At 41.8% G+C, this 21,839-nt stretch overlaps 1 long non-coding RNA gene across 1 annotated transcript; it reads left to right on the top strand.

The window, feature by feature from the left end:
- Positions 1-2,337: 2,337 nt before the first annotated feature.
- Positions 2,338-19,085, top strand: LOC134738033 (uncharacterized). Its single transcript, XR_010123503.1, has 4 exons — positions 2,338-2,366; positions 14,240-14,304; positions 17,550-17,601; positions 19,061-19,085. It is a non-coding gene; the product is annotated as an uncharacterized LOC134738033 (long non-coding RNA).
- Positions 19,086-21,839: the final 2,754 nt, after the last annotated feature.

Here is a 21,839-nt window from a genome sequence, read left to right as displayed (position 1 = left end):
CATGAGTCTAATAACTTTACATATACCATGTTTAAGCCTCATGTCAACCCCATGCGCTAAGTACTGTTAGTCCTATTTGATAGATGAAAAATCTGCAGCACAATTGGGTTTAATGACATACTCAAAGTTGTAGAGCTAAGTGTTAATCCCAGGGTTTAAACGCAGGCAGGCTGGTTCGAGAGTATGCCCTGCTGACCGCTACACTAGGCTGCCTCTATATTGGTAGCTCTTACTGTTGATGTTATTGTCCCTCCCTATATGATCTCAGAAAAGGGAAAAATGAAGAAAGATTGAAGGTTCCTTTTCTGCATGAGGTCATTCTTCCTCCTTTCTTTTACCACTGACTTATGCTCCCCTTTCACCTTTCCTGTGCAGGAGGTAAATTTATAGCCTCTTCCCTTGGTCTTGTCACTCAAGCCCAGCTCTCCTTATTGCCACCTCGCTAGGAATGAGCCATTCCATGCCTCTATTCTAGCTTTAGAACCTGACAAGGCATAAACTGACAACAAGTTTCCTGTTTGAGGCAATTAGAGCCAGTCTCCATGTGGTTTCCAAACTCCTAAATCTCACTGTGATCTTAGAGACTGCCTTAGATTGTCAGCAGCCTTTCAAAACATGTCACCCATAGCTACACACCACATGAGTGACCAGACCAGACTCTTATGAGCCCAGTCAATTCCTATGACTTGAATATTGTACTTTATTTTTATTTTTATTTTTTTATTTTTATTTATTTATTTTTTTTGAGACGGAGTCTTGCTCTGTCAACCAGGCTGGAGTACAGTGGCGGGATCTCAGTTCACTGCAAGCTCCGCCTCCCATGTTCAAGCAATTCTCCTGCGATAGCCTCCTGAGTAGCTGGAATTACAGGCACGCACCGCCATGCCTGGGTAATTTTTGTATTTTTAGTAGAGATGGGATTTCGCCATGTTGGCCAGGCTGGTCTTGAATTCCTGACCTCAGCTGATCCACCCACCTCAGCCTCCCAAAGTGTTGGGATTACAGGCGTGAGCCACTGTGCCCAGCCTATTGTACTCCTTTTTATACTGTCTTTGACCATGTTGGCTGTCTTAGAAGCCACATCTGGATAAGCCAAGTTAAATTATATTAAATTTATGATCAACTAAAGCATCACAAGAAAATCATCCAGGGATAATCACCTCATCCTGTAATGGTAAAACAGATATTTTGTTACATTTAGCCTTACTAAATTTTATCTTCTTGATTTTACACTTGCATTCAACACTGTCAAAGTATTTGGTTGGTGCCAAAGTAATTGCGGTTTTGGCCATTAAAAATAATGGCCAAAACTGCTAGTGGCAAATACCACTAATGGCAAAAACCACAATTACTTTTGCACCAACCCTAATAATTTTGATTATGGATTATGTTATCTTTTGTATTAGTTACTTCCGAATGTTTTGCATGATCTGAAAATCTTATATATGCAACGTTGATTTTTAGAAAAAATCTACACTTTCATGGCAAACAGGTATCACTTGAAAAACAGTCATCACTTAGAATCAGCATGAGCTCACCAAGACCAAGTTATGTCATGCTTACCTCATTTCCTTTTCATTACTCAGTTACAGGAATGCTACGCACAAATTGTACTTAACAAAATCTCTGATTATGTTTTTGGGAATAAGAATGTGAACTATAATCTTGAGGATGGTGCGTGCCAGGAGAAAGCTTATTCAACATCTCTACTCAAAAAATACTGATGAATGACTTCAGACCAAACTAGATGATGTTTGTATAGGAGGATACAGCAGTTCAGCACTGGACCTTGCCTTGTTCAACTTTTGCATCAAAAAAATTGCAATATACTGTGCATGAATAATATATAATATCATATTCTTACTCCCTCTGGAAAATTGGGATACTTTAAAAATCTCTCACACACTTGCTGTTGTTCAAGAGTGCCTATGGTGGTTTTGATGTTGATCAAACTTACTACCTGAGATGCCATTCAGCTGGTGTGGAGATGTGAATACATGCAAAGTGTATGCTCTGAATTGCAATTCCTTCTTTATATTATTTACTCTGCCTGGTGCTTTCAAGTTCCCATTTTGTTTTTCTTCTTGGAGAAGACAGAAGTAAATAGGAGTTGAGTGATTCTGCTCTCCGTCATTTGTTAAAGTGTATTCAACATTCCTCAACCCTCTGTGTGTTTATCTGTTTCTTCTTACTGTTCACAGTTTAAAAAAAATCTCTTTCTGTTGTTCTGACATTGTTTTCGAGTTTCAGCTCATTCTGGAATGTTGTGTGTCTGACATCATTTTACAGGCCTGAGCCACTTACTCAACCAGTTTATGGAGCACACATTCCAATGGAGGAAGATAGACAATAAACACCATAAAAAGGTGAGTTATATTGTATATTATAAGGCAAGCATAGTGGAAAAAATAGAGGATCACAGAGATTTGGAGTTCCGAGTTAGGGACTGAGTTGCAGGTTTAAACAGGTGGTCAAGGTCTCCTGGGTGGCCCAGCATCATCAGTGAATGAGTAGACTTGAAGGAGGTGAGCAGTGGGCTAATCCTTTGTGACTGATATTAATTACATGTCTCTTTCTCCTTTTTATACATAGGCACTTATGTTCTGAATCAATTGTAGAAAACAAGAGGCTGTCACATTTATTACCCCTTCAATTTTCCACTAACAACACTCTCTCTTTCCCATCTTCTTTCAGTTAGGGACTAAGATCCACAGACTAAACCTGTGTCCAGTTCTTAATTTCAGCTGTCAAATAATCTTCTTTTAGCACACTGTAGGCACTTAGCAAATAGTTATTAAATGAATAGAAAAATGAATAAAGGCCACTAGCTATTATTGACTCTCACTAGCTAATAACAAAAGAAATAATAATTGATATTAAAGCTTCTGGGAATACAATCCCTTGATTGGGATTCTTTGGAGAAATACAATGCAAGACAGAAAGCAGACAAAGAGGCCTGGTGTGGTGGCTCATGCCTGTAATCCCAGCACTTTGGGAGGCCGAGGCAGGAGGATAACGAGGTCAGGAGTTTGAGACTAGCCTGGCCAACATAGTGGAACTCTGTCTCTACTAAAAATACGAAAAATTAGCTTGGCCTGGTGGTGGGCGCCTGTAATCCCAACTGCTTGGGAGGCTGAGGCAGGAGAATCGCTTGAAGCCAGGAGGCGGAGGTTGCGGTGAGTTGAGATTGTGCCACTGCACTCCAGCCCGGGCGACAGTGCAAGACTCCATCTCAAAAAATAAAAATAAAAAAGAAAGAAAGTAGACAAAGAAACAGTAGGTGAGGGGTTTACAGTTTGGGGCTGAACCCCACCCTCCATGCAGTGCTTTGAGGAATGCCTTGAGATAGGTGGGCATTGAAGTTCACTGCCTGAAGCTGTCCCTGAACTTGGGAACTGTACACTCAGACAAGGATTCTGTGAGAGTAGGGAATGGAAAAATCACCCGTGAGGTATTTTCCATGTAGCTTTTAATTTTTCAAGCGAGCTTTGCTGTCAGTCACCACAAAACAAACAGCAAGCAGTTTTTCCCAGGATCCCACATCTTGGGCGGGCTGGACGCAAAAGGCCCTTGCCAAAAATTCCTGAACTGACTACGCTGTTAGTAGGGAAACAAAACAGCAATTCACAAATCATGGGGTTCTGACGTACTGTGTAAAAAAACTATCTGGAATACACTTTTTTCCTTGGTTTGAAATAGGCAAATGGTGGAAATCTAACGCATTCTGTATTCTGTGGACACAGATAAGGAGAAAAAGTAACTTAGAAGATAAGTGACCATATCATCTTTTGATAGTGAAAGCGTCTCTATAATTAATCAGAATGGGAAACAGGCATAAGCCAAGACTTTCTCAGGCAAATTAGAATACATGGTGATCCTATGTAGAAGAAAATACTATAGGCAAAAGTGTACAGAGAAGTGTAGGTAAAATTTAGTATTTTTTTTCCTATAGCCCATTTTATATGCCTTTGACACTGCCATCTCCAATCATAGAATCGCCACATCGCAGACTTGTAAAGCTCAAAGTGGGCTTAGAGATCATCTATGCCCATTTACTCAAAAGAAAATCCAGGCACTCAGTAGTATAGGCAAGCAACTGAAAGCTGGTTAGAAATGCAGAACCTCAGCTGGGTGCAGTGACTCACGCCTGTAATCCCAGCACTTTGGGAGGCCGAGGCAGGCAGATCACCTGAAGTCGGGAGTTCGAGACCAGCCTGACCAACATGGAGAAACCCCATCTCTACTAATAATACAAAAATTAGCTGGGCGTGTTGGCGCATGCCTGTAATCCCAGCTACTCGGGAGGCTGAGGAACGATAATTGCTTAAATCTGGGAGACAGAGGTTGCGGTGAGCCGAGATTGCGCCATTGCACTCTAGCCTGGGCAACAAGAGCAAAACTCCATCTCAAAAAAAAAAAAAAAAAAGAAAAGAAAAGTAATGCAGAACCTCAGGCCCCAACCCATACCTGTTGAAATAGAGTCTGTTTTGACAAGATCCCAGGCAATCCATATGCCTATCTATGTTTGAGAAGCACTGATTTAAGCCATTTAACAAATTAAGAAATTGGCATTCCAGGAGATTAAAAATCTTGGTCAAGGTCTACTAGTTATATCCAGGGCAGAATCTCATCTATTCCATCAGGCTAGTTTTATTTCCAATATGCAATGGTTCTCCCCTGCCTACCCCATCTATAAAAGCCTGGGGCTAGCAGAGAATAGACCTGAATTCTAGGCCTACTTTCACCTCAAATTCAGGAGAGTCACTGCATCCAGTTTCCTTAGAGGTAAAAAGAGGAAATTTGACTATATTGGCTACTGAGTATCCTCTCTTCAAGTTCTAAAGTTCTATAACTCTATGAGTTGTGGAGCATCTAGGAAGCCTGTAGCTAGACGAGAGGCATCATGGAAAATGTAGTGGAGGACAAGTGTCTTGATTAATGCCTTTCATGAGGAAGAGGAAGGGCATTCCAGAAGGTGAAATGGCAGATGCAATCATTTGTTCAGAGAAGGGAGTATTTGGGTACAATGGAGGGAGGTGGTATGGGTTATTTGCAAATTAGAAGACAAAATAAAAAAAGGCATATTTAAGTGCATTCTTAGTAAATTTAGACAGTGCATAAAAAATAGCCTCTAAGTTAACAACATTTTTCCTCCTTTGGAGATAACATTTTTATTCACCGCTTCTAAAATGTTTCCTCCCCAACTTTGTGCACCTGTGGCGAATGGGCAGTGTGATGGTTGATTTTATGTGTCAAGTTGGCTAGACTAGGATGCCCAGTTGTTTGGTCAAACACTAGTCTAGATGTTGTTACAAGGGTAGTTTTTAGATGTGACTAACATTTATAATCAGTGCACCTTAAGTAAATCAGATTACCCTCCATAATGTGGGTGGACCTTGGTTGAAGGTCTTAATAGCAAAGACCGAGGTTTCCCAAGGAAGGAAGAATTTTGCCTCAAGTTTCCTGAAGAAGAAGGAATTTTGCATCACAATCTTTCCTAAATTTTCAGCCTGCTGGCCTGCCCTGTGGATTTGGGACTCAAGGCTGCAACATTAACTCTTAGCCGAGTTTCTAGCCTGCCAGCCTTCCCTACAAATTTCAAACCTGCCAGCCCCCACAATTGTGTGAGCCAGTTCCATAAAATATTCCTTCCCCTTCCCACCCACCCCACTCTCTCTCTTATCCTATTGGTTCCGTTTCTGTAGAGAACCCTGACTAATACAGACAGTGTCACAGATTTATCTCAACTCTTGTTTAACCAGAAGTTAATTGGCAGACAGACTTTGGGGGATCTATTGACAAGTATATGTAGAAAGTAGAAAATGTCTTTATTCCCAAGTTCTGCCTCAAAAGGACAGGCTCATTTCTGGATCACCAGTCTAACTTCAATGCCCACGACTGTGCATGGTGCATATGAGGTGCTCAATAAATGTTTTCGAATGAATTCACAGTAATGCTTATCTGTGTAGAAAGTTTGGCTAAGGCAATACAGTCGATTGACTAACACTTTGACAAGTATTAGTTGAACTGTGAACAATGACCCTGAAAACAAACTATGAACAATGACCCTGAAAAAGTCATTTTCTATGGCCAGAGTCAAAGAGAAAGTCTATCGTATTCATTTGGCCATACTGGAATTTTGAGGGGTTGGAAGAGGAAAATGGAATATCCAAGTCTCTCAATGTCAATATACCATAGTGGTTGAGAACACAGACTTTGTGGCCACAATGTTTGGGTTCTAATTCTATCTCTGCCATTTGGTATCTATGTGATCTTTAAAAAGTTACTTAAATTTTTTTTTTTTAAATCTCAGTTTCTCCATTCAAATTGGCATGATAACATTCCTGCCTTTAAGGGTTTATGTGGTGGTTGAGTGAGTTAATACAAATAAAAAACTCAAAACAGTGCCTGGTATTCAGTAAACACAAGAAAAGTATTAGCTATTATTACTATTTTCCTCTCCCATTCAATAATGAACACTCATTGTCTACAACTGTATTAAGCACCGGATATTTTAAAAAGCAAGGCAAGTCCAGGCACGGTGGCTCGTGCCTGTAATCCCAGTGCTTTGAGAGGCCAAGACAGGAAGATTGCTTGAGCCCCAGGAGTTAGAGGCTGCTATGATCACACCACTGCACTCCAGCCTGGGCAGCAGAGTGAGACTTTATCTCTAAAAAAGAAAATTAAATTAAACTTAAAAAGAAAGATAAGATGGCAGCCTCCAGACAAAATAATTAAATACTATGTGATTAATATGCAAAAAAAAATATGTACAGTACTTGGGAACATAGAAGGCAGACAGGTAATTATCTAAACCAAGTAGCTCATGAGGGCTTTAGGAAGAAGATTGGAGGAATATGCTCAAAAGTCATAGTGTCAGCAAATTTGTCACAGTGGTTGTGAGTTCTGTAAGAAGGAGCATGTGGAATGAGAGAAGATGAGGGCCACCAAGGACCATAGTGCTGAAAGAGCAGGTGGAGTGGGGCACACCTGAAGCAGAACTCATCAGAAAGCTAGTAAGGAGACCCAGAAGAGACTCACTGCAGAAGCCCAGGAAGGAGAGTGATATGGTCTGGCCCTGTGTCCCCACCCAAATCTCATCTCAAATAGTAATCCCCACATGTTGAGGCAGGGACCTGGTGGGAGGTGATTAGATTATGAGGGTGATTTCCCCCATGCTGTTCTCATGAGAATGAGTGAGTTCTCACGAGGTCTGATGGTTTAAAAGTGTGTGGCAGTTCCCTTCTCTCTCTCTTTCTCTCTCCTGCCACCCTGTAAGACATGCCTTGCTTCCCCTTCACCTTCCACCATGATTCTGTTTCCTGAGGCCTCCCCAGCCACGTGGAACTGTGAGTCAATTAAACCTCTTTTCTTCATAAATTACCCAGCCTCAGGTAGTTCTTTATGGTCGTGTGAAAATGGACTAATACAGAGAGCATTTCAAGAATGAAGGAATGCAATCCACTTTCTGTCTCTATGGATTTGCATTTCATATAAATGGATCATAAAATATGTGGCTTTTTGTGTCTGGCTTCTTTTGCTTAGCATAGGTTCATTCATGTTGCGGTGTGTATCAGTGCAGATAATCCTTGATTTATGACAGGGTTATGTCCCAAGGAAACCATCATAAACTGAAAATATTATTGAGTCAAAAATGCTTTAAAACACCTAGGCTACTGAACATCATAGCTTAGCCTAGCCTGCCTTAAATGTGCTTAGAACACTTACATTGGTCTACAATTGGGCAAAACCATCTAACGCAAAGCCTATTTTATAATAAAGTATGGAATATCTCATGTAAGTCAAGCCATTGAATACTGTACTGAGAGTGAAAAGCAGAGTAGTTGTATGGGTACTTGAAGTATGGTTCCCACTGAATGCATAGCATTTTTGCACCTCTGTAGAGTCAAAAAATCTTAAGTCAAATCATCGTGAGTCAGGGACCGTTTGTACTTCATTTCTTTTTATTGGCAAACAATACTGCATCGTATAGACATACCACATTTTATTTATCCATTCATCAGTTGATGGTTATTAGTGTTGTTTCTGCTGTTCGGCTCTTATGAATAATGCTGTCATGAATATTCATATGCGAGTTTTTGTGTGAACATATGTTTTTAATTCTCTTACAATTAGAGATTAGCTAAATAATGTAATAAAACACTATGGAACCATCAAAAAGAATAATAGAGAGTTGTATATGCTCATATGGTCAGAGTGTTAAGTGAAAATGTGAGGTACATTAAAATGTGTATTGAACAAACTCCGTTTATAATTGAAAACAAACAAATAAGTGGATAAATATGGAAAAAAGAATGAAGGAACGACTAGGAGGAAAGTGGTTGTTCCATATTTTTTACCCAAATGCAAGCTCTAATTTGCAGATGCCTGTAGAACATTCAAAAGCGGACCTACAAGTGTGCTTGTATTATAAGAAAAAGAAAACAACAGCAAAAAAACACACAAAACCCACCAATTACATCCCTTAAAGATAATCTTATTTCACCTCTGGTGAGTTTTTCATGAGTGTACAATTAAGGTAATTGCCAGTAACTAGGTGAGTTTAGTCAAATTAGGAACTATTTGCTGTTCTAGAACTTGCGTAGGCACAATTAAAAAATAAAAAAGGAAAATCATTAATGTTCCTGAAAAGCTTCCAGTGCTTTCAGTCCTAGGGTGCCACTCAAAAAATTACCGTATATCTTAGTTTTGTCCCTGTGAAACCATCTATTCATTCCCTGGGGGATTTCTCTTCTTTCCATGTCTTCCTTTCGTTTTCTGAAAATCCTTCCCAGACAAACCCCTCTCTAGTCTGTTACATTGGAGCCTTGCCTCTTGGTGTTTATACCTGTGGGGTCATGTCCCCTGGAATCTGGATTGGCCAACCACTTTAAGCCCCGGAAGTGTTACTGTGCCAGTTCTGTCCCTAAATCTTAAAAAGACCTGTCAGCTTCTGCTTTTGTGCATCTGGGAACCCTAAACCATTATGTAAAAAGTCTGGCTGTCCTGTTGGAAAGACACGTGGAGAGGCCCCATAACGAGGTGGAGGCCCTGAGATCCCGGATATGCCAGCATCCCTCCTAACCCAGTGGCTAAATGTAGCCACACCAGTGGCCTCTGACAAGAGCAGCAGGGCTGCTACCCAGGTGAACCCAGTCCAGCTACAGAATCCTGAACAACAACAACAAAAACAAAAAACAGTTATTGTGTCTTAAGCCACAAAGTTTGGAATAGTTTGATATGTAGCAATAGATAACTCAAACAAATAACTGGCTCCTTTGCCTAAGAGAGAGAAGTAATAAAGTTTGAGTTAAAACACCCTTACCCCAAAGGGTTAAGAACTAACTTCTTTGTTTTCAACCTAGTACTTTCATAAGCAACCCTTTCAAGTTCCACTTAGAGGGAGTGAGATGGTTAAAAGCCAAGTGAACTTGAGTAATGAACTTAAATGGAATTTGTTGTTTTTCAGCCCACATATTTTAATCAAAGTAGTGTCTCCTTCCCATTAAAGCTCCAAATCTTTCATTTTCCTCTCTGTCTGCTGTTTCTATGTGCGTGTTTGCTGAGAAGTACACTCAAACACATGTTTATTCCCTTGAACATTTCTTTACCTACCTTTCTAGCTTTACTGTTCCTCAGAAATCGCTTCCCCTCAGTGTCTTCTCTCATTTTCCTTTTGCTCTCTCTGTCCAGTGGGTCATCACAGTTCCTGGTTCTCTTGAACACTGGTTCTCAAAGTGTGGCCACTGTACCAGCAGCATCCACATCACCTGGGAATTTATTAGTAATGCAGATTTCGGACTCTACTTCAGACCTACTAAAGCAGAAACTCAGAATGGGGCTTGCAATCTGTTTTAACAAGCCCTGCAGGTGATTGCAGATGCACACTAAAGTTTGAACACCACTGCCTTAGAACAGGGCTCAGCAAACCCTTTCTTTAGAGGGCCACATAGTAACTATTTTAAGTTGTGTGAGCCACATGGCCTCTGTTGCAACTCTTCAACTCTGTTGTACGAGAACAGCCACAGACAGCTGTGTTCTAATAAAAATGTTACTTATGAGCATTAATATTTGAATTTCATATAATTTTCATGTGTTACAAAATATTGTTATTCTTTTGCTTTTTTTCCCCCGACCATTAAAAAATGTGAAAACTAATCTTAGCTCACCAGCTGCATAAAAGCTGGCAGTGGGTTGTGTGTGAACCACAGCCCTCAGTTTGCAGACCCCTGCTCTAGAACATCTCTGGTTTGCTCTTACTGAGGACACATTTTGCTGAAGAATCCACCTTTAATTCAGCAGCCTTTTCTTTCTGAGGCCCCCACATGATCTCCTACACTCCTCAGGGCATTGGTTTTCTTTAAAGCTTTATCTTGAGGAAATGGCTCAGCTGGGACATTGGATCTGACCTAAGGAGGCCTGTTATGTGTCCCTTCAGCCAGGGCCTACCTTCCCCAGCAGGAAAACTGACTATGGCATAGATCAACCTTGATGGGAGGAGATTCTGGCTACTCTCCTCCCAAGACCAGTAGTGTAGTCCATGCTGAGCCAGACTGCTGGTGCTGACCCCAAATAAATCAAAAGTGTAGAGTTGAGGTGGCCCCTCCAGAGTCATCCCAGGGAGGGGTGATATCGGACTAGATTACATCCCCACAGCCACTGCCACCTGGAGTCATTCTCCCAGGGCTGGTGCTCCCAGGAGTCTGGATGAGGTGTCATTTGTTTAGTGCCATTCCAAATCAGACCTTCTGGGTGGTCCAAGGGAACAAGGATTATGTGTCTTGGCACAGTTGGGAGAGATTGCACAGGGAGCGGTGGGCGGAAATGCAGCAAGCATTAGTCTTATAATTTTAAAAGAAGAAAACAACATGAGTCCTGCCACTCTCTGAGATGCTGACATCATTTCTCCCTCTTCCCTTCTCCTCCCAGGGGAACATGCAGACAACTTAATGGTGGCTGGTGTTTATTTTCCCAGGCTGTATACAGTCAAAAACTCTTAAAGCCATTAAACTGCTCTCTCTGCCGCTGCTCTGAGAATTGCTGTGCTTCCAGGCTCCGGAGGTAAATGGCGAGCAGATGGATTTTTTTTTTTGTACTATTAAAAGAAGCAAAACATTTTGGGGCTTCTTGTTTCTGGCAGAGCTGAAGATTTTGTTATTGTTGTCGTTAAATAAGTAAAGGAGAAAGGTGTTAAATTGGCGAACTTCTTTTCCTGCTTCAGAATCAGAACATATCCCTCTCCTGAAAAAGATCAAGAGAACAGTACATCTATCATTGTACTTAAGCTTCCCCATATGGATCTTAGTAATAGCTCTTCAGTGTGGTCCAGGGGTAGAGCTCAGCCTGAGCAAAGGGGTGGCTTCCTAACCAGCAACTGCATCACACTGTGCAGGGAAAAAATAAATAAATAAATAAATAAATAAATAAGATAGAGTGATTAGGACAATAGTTATCATCAGCAATTACCAGGAACCAGGCATTTGACACAAAAGATAATGAAATAGAGGCACAGAGCGATCAGGTAACTTGCTCAAGGTCACCCAGTTAAGTGGCCAACACTGATTGCAGTTCCAGATGTACTTGGCTCCATGTTTCCTCAGCCACTCTATCCTGCCTCCCAGCATTAACTAGTAGGGCCCTTTTACTGATAGTAGCCCTTCAGGTACTACATACCATGTGCTGTTCTAAGCACCTTACATAATTAACTAATTTAATTCTCATCGTTACATGAGAAACACCATTATTTTCCAAATTTACATAAGAAGCAATTGAAGTACCAAGAGGAAAGAACTCCTCATAGCTAGCAAGTGACTCAGTCAAAATCTGAGCCCAAGCCCGCTTGCTACAGGGCTCTTGCTCTCAACCACCGCTCTATAGGCTCTGGAATCAGATGACAGGGCTGGAGTCCCAGCTCTGCCACTTACGAACTGTGTCACCTTTGACAAGTTGTATAATGTCATGGAGCCCTCAGCTTTCTTATTTGTGACATGGGCCTAAAATGGTTGATAGTGAGAAGTACATAAATTGTCCCCTAAAAGCTTACTGGCCAGGCAAGCAGCAGATGTGTAGTAAATGGAGGCTACTGTTACGGGTCTGGAGTCCACCCAGACTAAAGGGTGGGAATGTGGGTGGAGGGGTAGACGTGGATTTTCAAGACTTTTAAATCTTTTTAAAAATTTTTATATTTTAGAGACAGGGTTTCATCCTGTCACCCAGGCTGGAGTGCAATGGTGCAATCACAGCTCACAGCAGCCTTGAACTCCTGGGCTAACGTGATCCTCCAACCTCGGCCTCCTAAAGTGCTGGGATTATAGGCTTGAGCCCCTGGGTCTGGCCCTAAATCATGTTTAGTAGTTTACTTTCCTTACAAAAAATATGCATATGTTATACAAAATGCAGAAAATGCAGATAAGGATGAAGACAGTAGAGAGTCTCATAACTCCAGAAGTAAGAGATGAACACTATTAACATTTTGATGCCTATTCTTCTGGTCTTTTTCCTATGCATATGTATACCAATATTTTTATAAAGTTGAGATTATATTGTACATTCTGTTGTATGACCTTGTCTTTTTACTTATCTATTATGAACATATTTCTATGTCATTAAATATTCTTCTAAATATCATTTAAAAATAATATATGTTCTTTTTTGTGTATATATATCTGTATAGTTACACTATAATTTAAAAAATCAACTCACTATTATTGGATATTCAGGTCGTTTTCAATATTCCCTATTAGATAAGTAAATCTTTGATAATTCTTGCAGTAAGTATAAGAACACAGACGTTGGCATCATTTGAGATTTTAGTCTCACATTTGAGATCTGTATTTGGGTCCCTTTCTGACCATATATTTACTGTGTAACCTGAAACAAATTACCCTTTCTGAGTTTCGGTTTTCTCATTAGTAAGTGAGTACCAATAATAATAGTAACTACCTCATGTAATTATTGTGAGAGTTAAATTGAGAGACTTAGAAAACACCCTCAATGTGTAAATGCTGGGTCAAAGGACATGTATTATTTTCAAGACATAGGATAAAATTGCTCTATTACCTTCCAGAAGGGTTGAGCTATTTATATCCTTGACAAGAGTGTAAGACAGTACCCATTTTCTTGGCAACTTGACAACGTTAAGTATTAACATTTTTAAAACTTTGCCAACTTGATTGGCAAAAAAATACAGTGTCATGTTAATTTGCATTTCTAATCATGTGAATTTTTAATAAATGTTTACTTATGTGGGTCACATGGTCCTGCTGACCATGGAAAGAGAAGACTGATAAGTGAACAAAAATACCCAGAATGAAGGATGGCAGAGTTATAAAATATGCAGCTGATGGGGGAGACAGGGCTTGGAAGAATGACATTTTATAAGCATATAAACTGTCCCTCTAGAGACTTGAACTCAAAATTATAGGCAGCATTGTATATTGGGTTGTCTGGGAATTTGAGGCAGCCAAGATTCAATGCTTGGAAAGGAAGTTTAAGTTGGAAGACAAACAAGGGAAATGAGCCTCTTCTTCACAGGATGGTCTGCCACACGCCTCCGAACACTTTCAAGCCTGGCCCCACTCCCTATGTGGTGGGGGATCAGTTCCAACAGCCCGTGTCTGAGGTGCTCTGCCCCCCACTCTCATGGTCATGGAAGGAATAGAGCAGCAGGGCAAGACTGCCCTCAGCTTGATGATGCAATACCTCTGGCAGCTGACAACAACAAAGGGCAAAACAACCTCTGCCAATGAAGGAGCATAAAAACTCTGGGTGTTAGTCCTTGGCACTTCTTCATGGCTTTATTCCATGTCAGAGGAAAATAAGTAAGCAAGATGTGGAAACAGGGCTAAAATTAGCCTTCAAGATTCTATTTTACAAGACCTCTAGAGTGTCGCCCCCACACACCCACACACAAACAGTAAAGAAGTATATTTTCAATTTTGCCAAGCTCATCTGTTGATTGATTCCTTGCCTGAGGTCTTCTGAAATGCACTTGTTACTCTAACCTGGAACCAGGACTGCATTTACTCATTCAGTCATGCTCAACACTCTGAATGCAGTGGTATAGAAAATACGCTCTTGTCCTGAAGAAGCTCTTAGTGACCTGGGGAAACCCTCAGCCACTTGCAAGTTTTTCCAACTCAGTGCTTTAGAAAACTTGCAAATACAACTCTCTCTCTCTCTCTCTCTCTATATATATATATATATATGTATTTTTTTTTTTAATTATCATTGCTAGCAGGTATCAAGGAGCATTCAGTGACTCCTCCCCTCTTGAAGAATAAAAGCTGATGAAAAGAAGGCCAGGTAAGGTACAGACCCTGGGTAGAAAAGGCACTTTTCTGTTCTGAGAGGCACATACCAGCCTGGGACCTTCCTCTGCCTTGTGCTGTCTTCACTGAGTGTTTCCAGTGGACAACTCTTAGATGCTCAGGAGCTGCTCTGCTGGGTGCCACACCACTCCTCAGAACTTCCAAACAGCTCTCTCTGCTCCCACTGGCAGACATGCCCAGATATTCTCACTGCTAGGCTCTTTTTTGGGCTCCCAGGTAGCACTTCCTAAGCACCCACCTCTTGGCAGAAGAAGCCAATACATTCCCTTTAGATCTGGAGCCCATGAGACAGAGATATTCACACTATAAAAGGAGAATCTTTAGAGGGTAACCCCAGGCATGTAATTATTATCACAAGATGTTTGAAAGCTCTGGCAGAGATTTTGACTTGCAATCATCTGGAATCATTGCTTTGTAGACTGGGCAATTGTCCTGCATCTTTTAGGACTAATGAGCTTGGAAACAAGATGGACCCTGCCCTTGCTTTGGCATATGGTATTGTAAACAGCAGCAGGATGGACATGCTGATGGTCCAGCTTCTACAGGGCATGTAGCTATTAACTGATGGAATCAACAGCCTAACCTTGCACAACAGCCTAACCTTGCAAGGGAGAGCCCCCCCACACCCGGCCTTGCTTATCTCTGCTGATCCAAGGAAACATCTTGGATCCCCTGTTTCCTCAAGATTTCCTCTGACTGTCCAGCCTCTCAGATCACTGATCTTGCCTGTCCTAGTTTTCTATCTTGGTACCTTCTTGTGCACCTCCAAATAACCAATCTGTCCCCATGTCTCTCTGATTTCAAATCCTAACTATCTCTCAAGTCTATTCACTTCTGATTATGTTCAGCATCATCACCCTCTTTGTAGCCACCATCATCACTCCCCACGACTCTTGACATTTTGGTCTCCACATTTTCAGTCTTGTTCCTCTTCCATTTATTCTCCCCAGCAAGTCTGGGAGACCTTAAAATACTTCAATGGCTTCCTATTGCTCTTAAAAAAATCCCAAATTTCTAACATAGCCTTACGGTCCAGGTCCTTGCACATACCTTCAGCTTTTTTCTGCCCCTGTTCACTGGGCTTCCATTAAGTTGGTGCAAAAGCAATTGCAGTTTTTGCATTGAAAGTAATGACAAAAACCACAATTGCTTTTGCGTCAACCTAATAACACCTTAGCCATAGCCATCTTTTAGTTTCTCAGACCACACTTACTCCCTTCTCTCTCAGGCCACTCATGTTTCCCTGAGTCTAAACCACTTTCCCCATCCCCCATTTAATTCCCTGAATTGTTCAGATCTCTGCCCACAAGTCTTTTCCTTATAGATGTTCATCCTCATTTCCTTGACCAGATCAGATCCCATGCATATTCTTAGCTCTCTATGCAATGCGTCCATCACGGCCCTTTTCACAATTCATAAATTTATATTTACATTATCATTCAATTGATGTCTGCAGCCAGTTAGTCTCTAAAATACACAAGGGAAGAGACCAGAGTTTTCTTCTCACTATTCAATTTCTGGCACATATAGTAGATAATCCATAAAGTACTTATTAAAAGAATGAATAAAGAAATGATTTAACAAGACCAGTTAGCTTTCTCAAGAAATCTTAAGATTTTTTTTCCCCAGAAATAAAACACAATCTATGTATGATTCTTCCTGATTTTGTCACATTGGATACTTCAGGTAACAAGATCAAAGAGGCCAATTATCTCTGGGGTTCCATGGATTGGGAAAACAACCTGAGTTTTTACCCTTTAATGTCAATTTCATAGGTTACTGTGCTGATTTAAGGTGCATAGAGTAGGGTAACATAGTGAATGTGTTTGATTATTAACTTTTTTTCCCCAACACCTCCTAACCTTGACCTTACTCATGAGTCCTTGTCGACAGTTTACTCAAGGATTCCTTCAGCATCACAGGCTCATCGTCCCCTTCTTGCTGCCTCCAATCATTGGTCATCAGAAAGGTGTTACTTGAGTGTACACATGTGTAAGAATGAACACATGTATGTGCAAAAACTGTGCATTATACTTTCATTTCCAGCGTGGAATATGACCCTCTTCACCATCCATCTATCCTAATCTTAGATTTCTAGGTCCAGCCAAAATTCTATAAGAGTAATCGTTCCCTTTGTTGAGTAATTACAATGTGCTACACACTGCTGAGTGCATTACATAAGTTATTTCCTTTCATACTTAGGAGTGGTGGGATGGGTACTATATTTTCTATTTGAAAAAAAATGGGTAAGAGCATCAAAGCTCAGAGACACTGATTAACTCATTGAGTGTCATCTGGCTGGCTCTGAAAGCCACACACGTACTCACTATGCCGTGCTGCCTCCATTTGATCCACAAAGCATTTCTTGGTCACTTTCATTCTTAACGACTTCCTCTTCCTTTGAATTGTTATAGCTCCTTCTGGCTGCAACACTCTGGATTTCATTATGCTCTGTGCAAATTTAGGGGGTCCCATGTAGATTCCCTCTGTCTCCCCAGCTGTCCTTGTGCTGCAGGAGGGTAAGGGTTGCCATATCTGCCCTTCCTCATATGGAGCCAAAGTTGGACTAAAGAACATGGGCTCTGCACAGGCATATTTTGTAGTTGCTTACACCCACACTGTGGCACGAAGTAGTGGGAAGGAGTGGGCAGGAGTTCACCAGGAGAGCCATCTACATGGGAAGGGTGGTGCAGAGAACGTCCTGCAACAAGTAGGCTGCCCAGTGAGTCAGCCATGCCTTTGGAAGTGTTGTGGTAGTTTTGTTTACATTTGCACATGTCCCAAGCGGCTAAGTAATCATAGAAGAACTATTGCTTCCATGGAAAGGGCAAGGACAGACCTCTGTGAAAACAAACTATATACATCTTGTCAATGCAATGGCATTCTGCAAAATAGAAAAGCATATGCTATGTGGTGGTGAGTGTTAGAACAACAAACTGTAGCCTAGTGACGCCTCCTGAGCAGCTTGTTTTTGCTTAATTACAAGTTGCTATAGCTCTTTCCCTTACTCAATTGTGAGCCTCTCTCCTAATTGTGTCTCACAGATGCATAGTGAGGAGGTTATTCAGCTTGTATTTACATCATTACCCATCCACCATCAGAGTGTATTGCTAACTGGTTCTCCTTACAAATGCTTGTTGGGTTTGTTTTGTGTTTTTAATTTTATGTTCCACTGCTTGACTACTTTTTCATTGTTTTTAATCCAAACTTCTACTTCAGCCTCTGCTCATGAAGTCTCCCTCTCCTGAGTCCTTTGGATTGCAATAATCAGGTAGGTTACTTTCTCTTCCAGGCATTTAAATGAGACTCACTCCTTTGAGTCCATTTTTAGAAAAGTAGGCCAAAGTCATAAAGAACATCCTTCCTGAGTGGTGACTTTCTGGCTCATCATTAATCACCTCCTTGTGAACAATTGGGAAAGTGAATCCCATGTGACTCCAGGCAGGTATCAGGCAAAATCCGCTGCTGAGTCCTGCGAGAATATAAGTAATTTTATGGAATGTGAGCAAAATAAGTTTTCCATTTTTCTAACCTGAGATTTCTTTTTTCCTTTTAAAATCTCAATAACTTTTGATTTTATCTTCTCAATCAATCACAGGAAATGATTCTGAGGAGTTTATATAGTCAGTAGAGTAAGAGTGCTCTAGTGAGTAGGGGGCATAAAGAGGTGTCCCTAGTCCAATGGTAAGTGTTCACAGTCTTCTCAGAAATAAGTCCTACCTGATGAGTTGGATTTATTAAACCAGCAGTCAACGGCACAGGGGAAGGCAATGAGCCGTGTGGACTCTTCAGTTCTAAATTGCTCTTACTTAGTTGTGACCTAGCTCCATATGATGACTTTATTATTGGTTCCAGCCCATAATAAAGAGATATTCACACTACAAACAGAGAATCTTTAGAGGGTAACCCCAGAGTTGACATGTAATTATTATTGCAGGATGTTTGAAGGTTCTGGCAGAGATTTTGACTTGCAATCATCTGAAATCATTGCTTGGTAGACTGGGCAATTATCCTGCATCTTTTAGGACTAATGAGCTTGGAAACAAGATGGACACTGCCCTTGCTTTGGCATATGGGATTTCAAACAGCAGCAGGATGGACATGCTGAGGGTGCAGCTTCCACAGCGCACGTAGCTATTAACTGATGGGCTCAACAGCCTAACCTTGCACATTGCCATCAGAAACCAGGCCTCTCATACTGAGCCACCAGCAGGAGCAGCCCTCAAAGCAGCCAGCACGGTTACTGAGCACAGGAGCCTGCAGGAGTTCTCACTGTGGAGAGACCTCCCTTCACAACCTAACCTTTCCCATCCCAATCTTTTAGGCAGAAAATAGCATCTCCCAGTCCTGTACGAAGAAGCATGGAGCTGCTGAATGCAAGGACAGGGCACTGTAGACAAAGTCTGACTATTTTATTGTACTTGAGAAGTCACCCTGGGAAGAAATCTTTAACTTAATTATGACCTAGGCCAAAAACTAAAAATAAGGGGAAAAAAAGGAGCTATGCCAATATGTTTTCAGCATCTAATTTGAAAATATTGCCTTACTTTCCAGCTGTGTACAGCTTAGAGCATTCATTCATTCATTCATTCATTCGTTCGCCATGAATCAGAGCCTGTGCTAGGCTTTGGAGATAGAGATACTCACAGGCTGAAGAGGTGGGTGGGAGTAGGCTCATGATTGATTCTGCTTCCTCTTTAGGATTTTTTTTTTTTTTTTTTTTTTTACAGAGTCTTGTTCTCTCGCCCAGGCTAGAGTGCAATGGCGCGATCTCGGCTCACTGCAATCTCCACCTCCCAGGTTCAAGTGATTCTCCTGCCTCAGCCTTCTGAGTAGCTGGGACTACAGGTGCCTGCCATCGCACCCAGCGAATTTTTTGGATTTTTAGCAGAGATGAGGTTTCATCATGTTGGCCAGGATGATCTTGATCTCCTGACCTCGTGATCCACTTGCCTCGGCCTCCCAAAGTGTTGGGATTACAGGAATGAGCCACAGCATTCGGCCCGGGATTTTCTTTAAAATAACATCACTGCAGTTCCAGTTCCAGTTTCGGTTACTTCCATTTCTGGAGGTAACTGGCTAACTGAACGAGGAAATGTTATTGTTACCCTAGAGACTCAAGTTGAGTGGAGACACACACTGAACAGATGACATGCCAGCAAAACTTGCCCCAAAAATTGGGGAGGGAAATGGTGCTCAACTGAAGGCAGCTGCTCTTGGGAGAGTCTTGACAGAGACCTCTGCGGCGATAGTGCCTGGCATCAGTGATTGAGGGGGAGCCATCTGATCAACTTTTGTTTCCGAAGGAAAATCCTGAAGAAACTCACTACAGTCCTCAGTGGCTGGTGGGTGGATAAAGAGGTGGAAAGCAAGTTTGTAAGACTGTGGATGGTCTTTCTTTTTCTCTTTCTTTTCCTTCTTTCCTCTTTCTTTCTTTCCTCTTTCTTTCTTCTCTCTTTCTTTCTTCTTCTTTCTTCCTCTCTCTCTCACTCTCTCTTTCTTTCTTTTCTTTTCTTTTTTTGATGGAGTCTCACTCTGTTGCCCAGGCTGGAGTGCAGTGTTGCAATTCCGGCTGACTGCAACCTCTGCCTCCTGGGTTTAAGCAATTCTCCTGCCTCAGCCTCCTGAGTAGCTGGGACTACAGGCGCCCACCACCATGCCCAGCTCATGTTTGTATTTTTAGTAGAAATGAGATTTCACCACGTTGGCCAGGCTGGTCTCAAACTCCTGACCTCAAGTGATCCGCCTGCCTCGGCCTCCCAAAGTGCTGGGATTACAAGTGTGAGTCACCGTGCCCAGCCAGATGGTCTTTCTAACCAAACAACAGGGTAGCTGCAGGTCTCAGACCTTCTCTTTCTGCTTAACTGGTTGTAAAGAATATTCATATTGGTGGAATGAGAGGAATGAGAAGGGTGGCTGTTTGCTTTCTGTGTGTGTAACAGAGATGTAGATGGCTGTGCTACATGAGAGAGGCCCAGAAGGCAGGAGAGAAGGAAGTGTCCATGCTCATTAATGTAATTTAGTGTCTTAAGATTCGTATTTTGTTAATTATTTTGCTTGGTGAAAGTGACTTAACATGTTCGAGCCATAAGAAGAGACAACCAGAAATGTGATAAAGCCAAGAAAAACTATAGCAAATGATACTCTTGTGACAAGTCCTCCCCATAATGCCACACTGTTTTCCTCAAATCCCCTCCCAAGCAAATAGCAAAAGACAAAACTCCTGTCAACAATTTCAGCTGCAAGTGAGAATGAGAGGTTGGGAAAATGTATACAATAGCATGGTTCTCTCAGTTGTATTCTTTGGTTAAAATATTGACTTAAACTTCAACAGGCCACACTTTGTTTCAGTGTGGTTGAGAAAGATGAAAAATCAAAGCCATTTCCTTTTACAAAAGCTTTCTGGAGGGATGCTGAGGGTTACTTACCTTTGGGGGTGGCCCTTTGAAGGGAGACTGAGGAAGCGTAATGGAAGGAACCATGTGAGCATTGGCCTGTCTGAGAAGTTATCCATGCTTTCCCTACAACCCCTCACCTGCAAGATGCCTCTAAGAGCTATAAAATCTTTCCCTCCCTTCTCTCCAACAGTCACAGACAGAGATTGGCACTTTCTACAAGACAGGCTTTCCATCATGTGGTTTGTAGATTGTGTAGGGGGTTCTGAGACGTGAAATTCTCTAAACCTCATTTCTCTATCATTTTCCAAAAGTATTTTTCTAGGTGAGATTTCTGTCTCACAGATGGCGTTGATGTCTCAATGCAAGGAAAGGAGCAACTCATGCTGCCTGCTTTGACCACCCTCCCCCACACTTCATCACCATCCCTGCCTCAAACCCTGGAGCAACTGTCCCTAAAGGGCCATGGTGGTGGGGCCCCTGGCCTCAGAGCCTCCCCATGTCCCCAGGCAGCTGTGGCAGAGCCCTGAACATCACTCCTTCAGTGATCCTTGGTCTCTCCTTCTCACCTGTATGGGAAAAGTGACTTGGGCTGAGAAATGCATTTAGATTTTTTCTGGCCTGTGGTCTGTTTTCTTTCTATGGTCTGAGTGTGTAGGGTGAGCAGAAGCTATGAAGAGCCATGAGCAGTTCCGGGGGAGCAGCTGCGAGCATCATGGAAGGCCTCTGCCCTGTCAGAGAAGCCGGGATGCTCTTCAGCTTAGACACCACATCAGTGACATTGGCATCTCCCCCATGCCAGGTAAAGTGGGGTGGGACCACAGGGAAGGCTACCCTCTCCCATGCCACACCCAGGAATGTGTGTTTGGTCCCTGCTGTGTACAAAGGGAGATTAGGACTGGGGGATTTGAATCTTTCAATGTTCAAGAACTTTGGAGATTATTTAATCCAGTGGTTTGCAAATGTCTTTTAGCTGTCCTTTAGCTGCAAATGTCCTTTCGCTCAGGGAAAACTATTTCAGAAGCACATTTTTGCAAGCAAAGGCAGATGTGTCTGGTTGAAGCAGCAGTAGGCTTTGGAGATAGAGATACTGACAGGCTAAAGAGGTGGGTGG

Source organism: Pongo pygmaeus, chromosome 14 (genome assembly GCF_028885625.2).
Source record: "Pongo pygmaeus isolate AG05252 chromosome 14, NHGRI_mPonPyg2-v2.0_pri, whole genome shotgun sequence".
NCBI lineage: Eukaryota > Metazoa > Chordata > Mammalia > Primates > Hominidae > Pongo > Pongo pygmaeus.
This window is presented reverse-complemented; position numbering and strand designations above follow the sequence as displayed.